Genomic DNA, 12,609 nt, shown 5'->3' with positions numbered 1-12,609 from the left:
ATCCTCACAGACAAGCAGAGCAGAACAAGAGATTCATTCACCACTTTCCATGGGCAGATGTTCAGCCATCTTCAGGAAAGCTGGGCTCCATCACATGTAATGATTACTTGGGAAGACAAACACCATCACTCCAAATGTCCCTCCATTCCTCTTTTTTCCCCTAGTTTTATATGCTGAGCATGACACCCTATTATATGGAATATCCCTTTGGTCAGCAGGGATCAACTGTCCTGATTGTGTCCCCTCCCAACTCACTGGTGGGGTGGTGTGAGAAGCAGAAAAGGCCTTGACTCTGTGTAAGCGCTGCTCAGCAATAATGAAACCATCACTGTTTCCAGGACAAATCCAAAACATGACCCCATACCAGCTACTGTGCAGAAAATTAACTCTACCTCAGCCAAAACCAGCACTACCATTCAGGAGTTTATTTTTGACCAAAAGTTCACATAATTCTGTGAGTCATATGATTTTTTTAAACACAGGATACTAGGATTCATTTATAATTCAATTTCACTCCTGAGACCTCATATTAACACAGAGATAATAGAGGCAGACAAGGTAAATAGATGAGGGCAGGTAAAGTTGAGGAGAAAAAAAAAAAGTCCCTAATGTCATATTGATTTGTTTCTAGAAAGTGGGAGCTTACCTATTAGCTATGCTAGCAAAGCTTTTACCCACTGGACCAGTGACAAATATCCAGTGACTTAAAGTGGGCAATACAGTATCTGCATAACACTGGAGTTCACAAACACATGACAACAGGAGAGCACAACAACATGATACCATCCACTTGACCTTTTAAACAACATAAATTGTCACAGATGTTATGTATATATACAGCTCTAAAAATCAAGCTAGTTTAGAAGAAAAGGGACCATTAGTTTATTGATCAGCAGACTAGTATATATTACAAATTAGAATATATACACAGAGTTGTTTTGACTAGGCAAAACACAGATGTTAGTAAGGTACTGCTGAAAGACCTATCAAAGATAGGCAGCTGGACAGCACAAGGACAAATAAAATTCACTGGTGAAAAAAATAAAGGGTAGCAGAGAATAGGTGAGAAAATGCTGACAACCTAGCCACATTAACACAATATGAATGATCTGTAAATGTATTAGTAACCACAGACATGGCAGTGTTCTTCTACTTTGAATACTATGTTCAGTAACTCTCTCTCTTTAAACAGATGCCATATGCATGGATAAGTAAGAGAAGCACATGGAAGAGAGTTACAGATTTTATGCATGGAAAGACTGAAACACCCTTCTGAAACATTTGACAATGATCTCATCATAAGATCAAACTTCTGCTAATAATAAACACAGCAAGAAAAAGGCACACAAAAAACACCTCCCAGCAGTTTCATTTTGAACCACCCCCCCGCAACCTACAAAGTGAACAGTTAGAGAAATTAACAAAAATATTAACTGTCTTTCTGAAATTTCAGTAACATTTGAGGGGGGTAATTTTGATATCTTACTGTATTTTAATTAGTCCTAATTAAATGCACAACTTCTGCCTTAGAAGAGAGTGGAATGCCATCCATTGACTAGTGCAATATTCTAGAAACAATAGCAAATATTTTGATTTCTCAAAAAGAGTTTGCAGAATTACTTTTGTCAGATGTACCAAGGCCTGAAAAGTCATCTGGTAACTTAAAAGAAGATGAATATAAACATTCAAACAAGACACCATTGAATGACGGCACTGGAAAAAGCTTAATAGAGTAAGATCATTAGCCTGGCATCTTCGAGTCAACATCACAAGAGAAAGAGGAGGTTTGTCATCCCCAGAGCTGAGTCTTGTCAGCATTGATCTGGATTTATGAGCCAGTAAGATAATCCTTCATGATTATCTGTCCTGTTGTTCACCACTACTGCATCTTCAAGGAGGCTGTTTTGTTGTGTGCTCTCCATGTCATGCTTAGCTGAAGTATAATTGACTTGAAAACCACCTATACTTACAGCTTATTTATACACAAATTAATGGATGCTGGTAAAATTGTACATCCATTAAGTAGAGCATTAGCTTTCATGGCATTCATTTATCTATCAAAGATACTTTATTTATCACAGTTTTTCTGAAAGCTTGTTTACTAAGAGACCATGCTGCCAGGATATTGCTGCTGTCAATGGATTTTATGCCTTATACATAAAATTTGAAAAATGAAAACTTGCATCATGTGCCTCGTAGTTAGTACACAGTGCTCATAAACTACTGAATTCTCTAACCTCCTTTCATGAAAAGAACGTAGCTCAAAAATTTTGGGTTTGTTCCCTCCTATTAAAAAACCCCACAAAACCAACAAAACAACAACAAAAAAACCTTAAAACTAAAACCAAAAAGAAAAAATAAAGAAAAAACCCTAAACTCTAAAAAACCCAAATCAACAAAGCTTTGATTAGCTAATTAATAACAGTGATCTTGAAACTTGGAATAACTTTGATCATATTAAAATACTATGTATTCATTGATCCAGAAAGAGGAAAAAGAGTGTGAACAATTTTACAACTTGATTGTCAGGAGAAGCAACTGATGAATCAATTTTCCAGCATTGCTCCAGGTGCTTATTTTGTATTCAGATTCACACCCAGAGCCAGCTTTCAAATTGGGTAGAGATAGAAAGTTTTGAATTGGAGGCCATCACACTCTGTTATTATTCTAAGCAATACGTTACTCAGTGGCTCATTATCATTATCTTCATAGGGAATTCATTCACTCAGAAAATCCTCCTTCTTCAGGTTTCACAGAAAAGATTCATACAGCAATCTCAGTGTTGAGAATCCTGCTAGGGTTAAGACATCAGGTCTAGCACTTAGCAGTCTGTCACTTACGAGTGCTTATGCAGGATGTTTGCTACCTGAAGGTCAAGTAACACTGTAATCTTACTGACGGCTATATGACTTCAGAAATTTAAGTTGTCATCTAGCCTGAAGTCCCTAGGCCAGATCCTTTCAGGCAGTTAAGCATGACAAAATCAGTGAGATTCTCCATTACAGTACTTCATTTGCACCTAGATTTTTACCAAATTTCAATGCACTGGCCTGAAATTGTCTATATCATTTGCCCACTGCAGAGTGCTTGCTTAGCTTTTGCTGTGTCAGCAGTCCTCAGAAATGGGAGCAAATGTATTGTCAATGTTTAAAAAATCCTTGTGCCTTTTTGCACTGAGAAATCCTAGCAAGTAAGCAATTTGGTAGCATGACTTTGAAGTATATGCTCACAAGCTTGATTGTGGCATTCTCTGATTGTGGACAGCTTGGCTTTTGGATTCAAAGACTTCTGTATTCCATCTTTTTGCAAGTAAAGTTTTGCCAAGAGAGTATTATGGCTTCTCCATAGAACAAAGTATTATGATTCCTGCTTAGCCATAGTGATCTCAACTCCTAGTTCCTCTAGCTGGCCAGGATAAGACAGAAAATACGATACATTTTACCTTTTAATACTCTTCTATTAATGTATAACACTTGAGATCAATCTCATTGAAATTTTATATTTAAGAAATGTCAACCAGTGTTTCCACTTGTATTTGACTGCTGTTACCTTCACACCTTCTTTTGCACTAAGCAAAGACACACACTACACAAAGATATGTAGGACTGAAGGGTGACATTGTAAAGCATTTAATCCTAAATATCTGAATATGAAAAAATCTTTCATATGCTCTCATTCTGTAATTATTTTTAGCTGATTCACTTATCTTGACAATTGTTTCTAAACTAAACAAATTCTCCTTCTCTGTAAATTGTTTTTTATTTACAAATGAATGCTCAGATTTAACTTATAAAAACCCATGCTTGTGCTATACAGAGATGTCTATCCTATCTAGAGACAAAATCACTAGAAAGATCCAACTTCAGAAACATCTCCATCCATGCTGTCAAATTCTAACCTCTCATACTAACTTGAAATATGTTACAAGCACCAGTTATTTTACTAAATACTCATCATCTTTATTGATAACTAGAAGCTCAATTAATTTAGTCTGGAAAAGTGTATTTTACACAGGCTTATACGGCATTGAGAGCTTATAGCAGATGTTCTCAATGGATCTGATATATTTTATGCTTTACGACCTATCTCATACATTCAGTAACATCATACTGCCAGTATTCTCTTGCTAGAGACCAGAGAGAGATAGATTGGCCTGCAGCATTAATATTTAACAAAACAAATCTATTATATTTGCCTTATTTTAGATTTGTGGAATTACCTGTAAGTCCCAAGGATTCAAGTTTGATAGCTCTCTTATGACCACACAGTAACATGAAATTGTTTAGATATTCAGAGACATTGTTTCTTTCATGCCTACGCTCATAGAGTTCAGAGGACTGTAAAAAGTGACCATCATATTTAACAGTGATTTTGCGCTCTGCAAAATGGTGCTGACATATTCAGGTGATACAGTCCTAAGTCACTGAAGGGGACGCAAACTGGGCTGTGAGTGAAGCAGCAGTGCTACCCATGCAGACACCAATGCTACAATAAACTCCACCTCAGCCTGTTGCTAAACCGCTTCTTGTGCTAACCCATCTTGTGCTAACCCAACCTGTGCTGCAACTGGTGCCAGTGGCAAAGATGTAACATGGCACACTGGAGGAAGGACAAGGATGTGAAACACCCTCTGACATCCCTGGCACCTATGATCACCTGCTGAGTCAGGCAGCTACGACTATGTAATTTAGAATTAATTCTGTAACTTGAGTACACTTTTACATGTATAATGTAATATAAGATTACATTATGTAATATAACTACATAATATTACAAATTATGTAATATTAACAAGCGTATATGATGCTTTGATTCACATAAACTAGAGCCATTCTAGATTTCCTAGGGACAACCATTAACTTTATTCCACATATACGGTGGCAAAATACTTCAACTACATTTTGTGTTGGTTACCAGCAGAGGAAATACCAAACAGATAGTGAGTTTGGATGTTAATTCAAGAACAAAGAGAGAGACTCGGTATGCTTTAACTTTCACTGTTTTACAAACAGCTAGCACCCTGTGGTATTTTCTTGAGTGAATGGTACCTATTTACATCTGCTCTTACTGAGTTCAACAGGAGTTCCACCACTTACTGCAGCATTAGCCCACTGCTGCTCTCTTTTGAAAACGTCATGTGAAATAAATATGCAAATGATTGCAGTAATTTTTAAAGTCCTTATTAAAAAATCCTAAATCCTAAAGAATATCTGCTCATCCTGTTTGTTTTTCCCTGTTAGCTCCTAGAGTTGTGACATTTTTAAATGCATGCAATGGCTGTTTTTCCAGGTAGCTCTTCATAAACATTGCAAAATATTAATGAAGTTGTTAAGAAAGCAAAAGGCACACACCACCAACAGTCATTGCATATTTAATTCACTGCTTTGTTCATTCTTTCCCATTACAAATGTACTAAATGACAATATAATTATAACCTAAAGCTGTTGGTAATTATATGCAAAGTGCTATAATAGCAATGAAACCCTAATGCCAAGAGCGAGAGAGAAAGAGACTGAAGGAAGCCAGAGTCAAAATAACCACTATTCATTGTACTCCTGGGTACCCCCTAAAATTGTTTGATTCTGACGGGTTACTCAACCTGCAAATTACCTGAAAAAAAATCAGGTCAGGTGTAGAGAAAACAAATTAATTACCAGGAAATTACTTGCTTGGTGTTGAGCCAAATATTAGCTCATCAGCATTCAGCACCATTGGAAAAGAGTAGAGTGAAGGAGAACAATACTGACTTGCATCAGGAGCTGGAAGCGGAGAACAGAGAAAGTCTTATTGGAAACTTCCTTTCTAATGCTATCACCTTCCTTCCAGCCAAACTTGAACTCAATGTCCAATGCCAGAGTGTATGCTACCAGCAGACCACAATTCTCCTCACCTTCCTCCTGCCTTGAACATGGGCTGCACTACGCGCAGGAAGCTACTCTCAGTCTTCCCTAGGGCCTGGGATGAGCTGTCCTGGTGAGGACCATCCCTGCATCTTCTGGTCTCTTGTGGGCCCTTCCAGGGCCCACCTGCCAGAACAGGTCCTCGATTCCTTTGTCATTTGGAATAATTCTACCAGCAAATCAACCAAGACCAAGAAAATCTCAGAGCTAAGATGTATAATAACCTACATGGCTCTCAGCTAAACTGATCATTTTCTGGCTAGAAGTGAGAGCCTTGCTCATACGATTTGTCAAGGGAATGTTTGACTTAGGCTTATTCTGTGTTGGCTGGAATCAGAAAGATACGCCATATAGCTATTGCTTTATTAACAGATCAGTAATATGCAGCAGAGTGCTCTAGAGATGGAACTTAGTTGAGATAAACCACATAAAAAGTGTGAATCACATGACAGGTGGAATTGGCAGCTTATGATAGTGAAGTCAAGTCCCTGTTTGTCTAAAATATGTACAGTGTGCTACAGCTGAATTTGTCCAACTTATACAAATACAGGCAGAAAAGCTACAGCGCCTGCTACCATACTTGCTCTTGCAAAGTTGAATTTTGAATTTCCGCTGCTAAAACATATTTTAAAGGGGGGTGTGTGTGTTGGTGTGTGTGCGTGGAAAAAATCATCCACAAGAGAAGAAGACAAAAAGCAGCATGACTCAAAGATTTCATTCCAAACTGTCTGTACTGTCTCTGAATACCTCCTACTATACTAGGTTATATGACTTAAGTAATTAATATCATCATCAAAATTAAAACCATTTCCAATGCACAGTGCTTGTCTTCTTTCGTGTTCACACAGCACTGGGTGTGATACAGCTTTTAACTAGTGATGCTCCAAATACAAGCTCAGGTTCAGATATTTCAGAGGACAATGCTCAGATACATGCAGGTGCTCCTCTATTCCTCAGCATCCTTCCCCCAGCTGGCAGCCACCAGGCTGGAATGATCGACTACAAACTGTTTGGGCTTTTCAGACAGCTGGCTGAATGCTGCTGGCTTCCTTCTGCTGTGCACAGGAGTGCTGCCTTGCAGCAAGCCCCCTCTTCCCTTGCTGAGAGCTCACAAAACCCTTCCAGTCTCACCTATTGAACGAGTGAATGGCAAAACTCTTAAAACCACTTGCTCGCCGTGCTCCGCATCTTAGGTGGCACCTGACATGCACATGGCATGTGTGCACATCAGATGCAAGAGCTTCACAGGCAGCTTTTAACTGTCAGCAGATGGGGACTAGGGCTGTGCAGCAGCAGACAGTGAGTAAGAAAAGCTCATTACTCCTTTAGGTTTTACCAGTTCCCCACAACATGAGGAACTTGAACAGGGTTATATTTTAAAAAAGCATGGTCCTCAAATTCATGAACAATTTTAAACTAAAATCACTTTCTGCATCTTAATGGCCAAATATTGATTTGTTTGCCTATGTTCTCATTTGGTATGGTGCACAGGGTAGACAAGCACTGAAATATGTGCCCATGAGTGCAAAGCGTCTGTAAAAAAATTACTGAATTGGAAAGGTTGTGACAGATATCTGCTCTGCACTGATTATGTCCTGGGTAAATTATCATGTATGATTCATAAATGCTTAAACCAGAAAATACAATTACACTTACCAACTATGACTTCCTTCATTTGAGGTGCAGATTTTTATCCACTGTTTTTAGCAAAATGAATAAATATATTAATAAGCGATAAATTGTATAAAAATGCAAATAAAAGACAAAATTATTTTAAGTGATCTGGGCATCTACCCAAAAACGAGCACACACAAATAAAAGGACTGCTCTTGAATATGTGTTTGAAAAAGCATGGCTTTTCCGATACAAGATAAGAGTTTGTACTGTTTATACTTTTGCAAGGTTTCCGGGATTTCATCCCAGATGATGTTCATTCCTTCAGCTTGTCTGACAACTGACTACTTCCATGTTAACATGACAGAACATCAAGAAACTGAACCCCTTCTCCAACCTCTCCTCATAGTGCAGGTATAACACAGGCGCACTGCCCTTGGGGTGACACTGTTAAGAAGAGGCACGAGACCTATTGCAGTTCTTGATCCCCCACCAAGTTTGCCCACAAAACCTGTCATGGTTAGTTCTCATTGTGCCAGTGGTGGTAGCAATCTTTTGCACAGGCTGCTGAGCTGCTGTGCGTTTAGTCACTGTCAACCCAGGTTCCTTGTGAGCTAAATTTTCATCTTTCCCCTGGCTGGGTTTTACACAGTAGGCATTCATGCAACCAAAGCATGTTTGGCAACCAATAATGTCCCTACTGGTGTAGCACTCTTCTTAGAGCCGCTTTCTCCCATCAACCTCCTTCTGACTCCTGTCATCACTCTTTGTGATGGCCAGAGAAGAAGTGGCAGAAAGTAGTGTATTTTGAGAGGTTAGTTTCAGTTGTTATCACCATGAAGCCCCCAAGGCACCCAGCCTTCCTGTCCCACCTCTGAGCTGTTCTATGCCCGTCTTCTACCTTACGTGGTACTCTCTGCCACTCAGGGATATCAAGCAGTACATGTCAAAAAGCCTAACTCAGCAAACTGCTGAGTTTAGATACATCTAAGCCAGTCCACCAGCTGGCTTAGATATACTGTCAGGAAAAAATTATGGAAGAAATTTGAAACTGCCAAAAACTCTTGTCCTTTTATTCTTTAGATAACAACTTGAAAACATACCAGCCCTCAAAGTCACAACACATGATAGCTCAAGGACAGCCAGAACTTTTCCTACAGATCTAATTGTAATGCAACAGGAATGATACCCAAGAATCACTACAGCCTTCTCTCTGTGGATATTCTTTGTCACACGACGCCCTAAGGCAATTTCTCTGTAGATTAACATCCTTCTCTGGACAGCTGCTAGCGGGATGCTTATTGGCAGGATTTGTCACCCTGGTGAGTGACTGGTTACTTGGAGAGGTGAGATGGCACGACTTGACTGCTCCTTGGGAAACTTCTGCCAGCTTTGAAACACACTGGTGAACTAACAAGAAATACATGTTATCACAAACTTTGCAGGTCAGGCACTCTATTTAATGCCATCTCTATGTATTGCAGGTCAGATCAGGTTTAGAAGTGATTCAAGATATCTTGAAGAAATCATCATCAGGAATCAAAAACATGACAAAGGATTCAGGAGATAGGCTTTCATACTGAGAAGGCAACAACAGATATCTGAAGACTGAACTGGGACTGGAAAGAGGGCAAGCATAGTCATTACAGGATGAAATTAAGTCCACCACTGTAGTCTTGTTCTGTGAGGAACTATGTCGGCATTTTACTGGATATTCAGATTTGGCCTCTCCACCAGCTTCCACATGGGCAAATAAAGTCATATCTCAGATAAGGCATTTTCCCTTTGTTGTTATTATTTTTTTTTTTTTTTCTGGTGGTACAACTTATAAAGTTGTTGAACAACCAAAACAATTTGATGGACATTGTGCAACAGGTTTTTTGCTTAATTCACTGATTCTTTTGTACATGCAAAGAAAGTATAGATATGCTCTGAATGAGTGAAAGCTTTTTGTCTTAAGGTTCTAAAGTAAAGTATCAATGAGTAAAAAAAAAAAGGAAATATACATGAGATAACAAAGCATCAGTGAAACTTTTCTAACAGTTTGCACTGATCTAACTGGAACACAAAAACACCGCCAGTTTTTGCAGACTGCTCTGCTGAAGGAACATTTGATACCTACAGTTATAAAGCAAGGTTGCTGCACCTTTGTTCTTAAAATATGTTACCGAATACTCCAAGTACACCACACAGAGTAGTACATCCAGCTCTGGAGCACAAGAGCACAAGAAGAGCATGGACCTTTTTAGAGTGGGTTCAGAGAAGGACCATAAAAATTATCAGAGAGTGGAGCACCTCTCCTATGAAGAAAGGCTGAGTTGTTTACCATGTAGAAAAAAAGGCTAGAACAGACCTTATTGTGGCCTATCAGTATATAGGGGGGTTAAAAGAAAGATGGAGAGGATTTTTGCCAGGGACTGTAGTGGTAAGACAAGGGATAATGGTTTTAGAACAAAAGAGGGTAGATTTAGATTAGATATGAGGAAGAATTTTTTCATGAAAATTAAGTCTGGTGTGTGAGTGCGGTGAGGCACTGGAACAGGTTGCCCAGAGCAGCTGTGGAGCCCCCATTGTCAGGAATGTTCAAGGCCAGGTTGGACAGGGCCTTGAGGAACCTGGTCTAGTGGAAGGTGTCCCTGCCCATGGCAGGGAGGTTGAACTAGATGATCTTTAAAGGTCCCTTCCAACCCAAACCATTCTGTGATTCTACAGTGTTAAGTATCATAGTAAATGTAATTCCAGATCATCAAAATATAGCTGTAGAACTCTACTCAAAGTATGCTAAGGTATTGTGTTAAGGATGGTTTATTTTTCAAAAGAGAAAAGAAAAATGGTTAACCTATGGTCAACCTAAAACATTTCATTCAACCCCAAATAAAACATTATGTAATAACTTTCAGGCTATCTAATTTCTTTGTGTTTGACTTTGAACCTCCTTCAAAAATAAAAGCATTTTAACTCCCAGGAGTTTAAACGCAGCTCAGTCAGTGCCCAAGGTCAATCCTGATGCAGAAGACTTCCAGTTTACAGTATGAACTGGGACTCCATCAAATTCCCATCCTCTGGAAAACACACACATTTCTCTGAACACAAGTCATCTGGGTATTTGGGGGTTTATGGTTGGTCTTTTCAAGGTCACAACGTACACACTAATATGAGACCTTAGTTACACAGTCACTTTTGCCTGCAAAAAGCCCTCCAACTCCAAATCCTGCCCCTTCCCCACCTCAATAAAAATCACTTCCAACCTCTCCCTTCTACTTCATCTTGCTCTGTTTCTTATGCACACGTGTTTGCGTGTGGGGAGTCCATTGTAAATCATATGTTTAAGCAGCAGCACAATTTGTACATAAGCTACAATGGAGTTTAACTATGGCCTGGAACAAATTTTACAGTGAATTTCTAAACTTACACAAATGAAAAAGTTCAAAAATTGATGAAAAACTGTCCTAAGCATAACACTCTCCCCTCTCCCCCCCCCCCCGCCCCCCCTTGCCTTGGCGAGCTTCAGGGAGTCATTATAGGAGTTTCTGTATGTAGATGAGATATGCTGCCATACCACTCAAAAAGTTTCTCTCATTTTGAGCTAATGAAAGCCTTCCCTATGCAGCTCTCTTCCCCAAGGTGGAAAAAACCTTGACTTGTTACAGCCTTGCAGACATGAGCTGCCAGTCAGTCAGCCTGGCACTGGATGATCTCATCAATAGGCAACCATCCATGAAGGCCACTTCTCCTTGAGGATGTTCACTTATTGTTTAAAGGTATTTCATTTCTGTGGAAGAGTGTTTCACCTGACAACCCTCTTTTGTTAACCTTGTGCTGGTGGCCTTTAGAATTATTTTCTGATGTGGAAGTAAGAGAAAGACAGAAACCCAGCTGCACAGTCAAAGTGAAATTTTCCGTTTGAATAAGTCCTGTAATCTGAATTGTGCATATAGGTGAATAATCCTATTGATAAGTTACCAGGGGATCACATAGAATGGCTAGGGTTGGAAGTGACCTTAAGATCATCTAGTTCCAACCCCCCTGCCATGGGCACGGACACCTCCCAGTAGACCAGGTTGCTCAAAGCCCTGTCTAACCTGGCCCTGAACACTGCCAGGGATGGAGCACTCACCACTTCTCTGGGCAACCTGTTCCAGTGCCTCACCACCCTCACTGTAAAGAACTTCTTCCTTATATCTAACCTGAACTTCCCCTGTTTAAGTTTGAAGCCATTACCCCTTGTCCTCTCACTACAGTCCCTGATGAAGAGTCCCCTCTCCACCTTGTAGGCCCCCTTCGGATACTGGAAGGCTGCTATGAGGTCTCCATGCAGCCTTCTCTTCTCCAGGCTGAACAGCCACAATTTTCTCAGTCTGTCCTCATGCAGGAGGTGCTCCAGCCCCCTTATCATCCTTGTGGCCCTCCTCTGGATTTGCTCCAACAGCTCCATGTCCTTCCTATGTCAAAGATACCAGAACTGTACACGGTACGCCAAGGGGGGTCTCACAAGAGAGAGCAGAGTAGAGGGGCAAAAGCAGAGCCCATGTGCCGTGGTGTCACCAGGATGATGCTGTGACTCGGATTCGAACCGAGGTTGCTGCGGCCACAACGCAGAGTACTAACCACTATACGATCACAGCATGCTACCGGAGCTCTGACAACAATAGATGTGCAGTGTGGCCACATTTTTACTTTAAGTGTAGACCAACAGCAGAGAAAAAAATCTTTATGCTATTCTAAGCATTATAAAAAGTATCCTCAGACCTCACCCAGCTTCCACCATGAAGAATTATTGTACCCCTGGAGTGAAAGGCTCCCACTTACCATGTCAATGGAATGAAACACCCCGCCAGTAGTGGTAAAGATCATGGGAAAACTGCCCTTCTGCAGGAAGCTCCCCATCTAGTATCAGCCAGACCAGCTCTGCTATGCTTGACTCTCCACTTCTATCAAAATCCAAATAACACAAGATCCCTGACTCGTACAGTGGCCAGACTGTGCACCCAGGCACTCTGCCTTATGTGTCCTGACTGCAGGGCAGAGGGAGCAGGGTCCCATAGGAGTTGGGGAGAAGAAGGTTGCTAGAAAGAGAAGAGGAAGAGCCTTGGGA

The 12,609-nt window shown here is 40.2% G+C and overlaps 1 long non-coding RNA gene and 1 other non-coding gene across 2 annotated transcripts in view; both read right to left on the bottom strand.

Annotated features, from left to right (window-relative positions):
• LOC115610726 overlaps positions 1-12,609 on the bottom strand; it is a 193,182-nt gene that overhangs the window by 69,861 nt on the left and 110,712 nt on the right. The window lies entirely within an intron of this gene.
• On the bottom strand, positions 12,068-12,139 carry TRNAH-GUG. The gene has a single exon. It is a non-coding gene; the product is annotated as a tRNA-His (tRNA).

The sequence above is a fragment of the Strigops habroptila genome, chromosome 7, assembly GCF_004027225.2.
Source record: "Strigops habroptila isolate Jane chromosome 7, bStrHab1.2.pri, whole genome shotgun sequence".
Classification (NCBI taxonomy): Eukaryota; Metazoa; Chordata; class Aves; order Psittaciformes; family Psittacidae; genus Strigops; species Strigops habroptila.
This window is presented reverse-complemented; position numbering and strand designations above follow the sequence as displayed.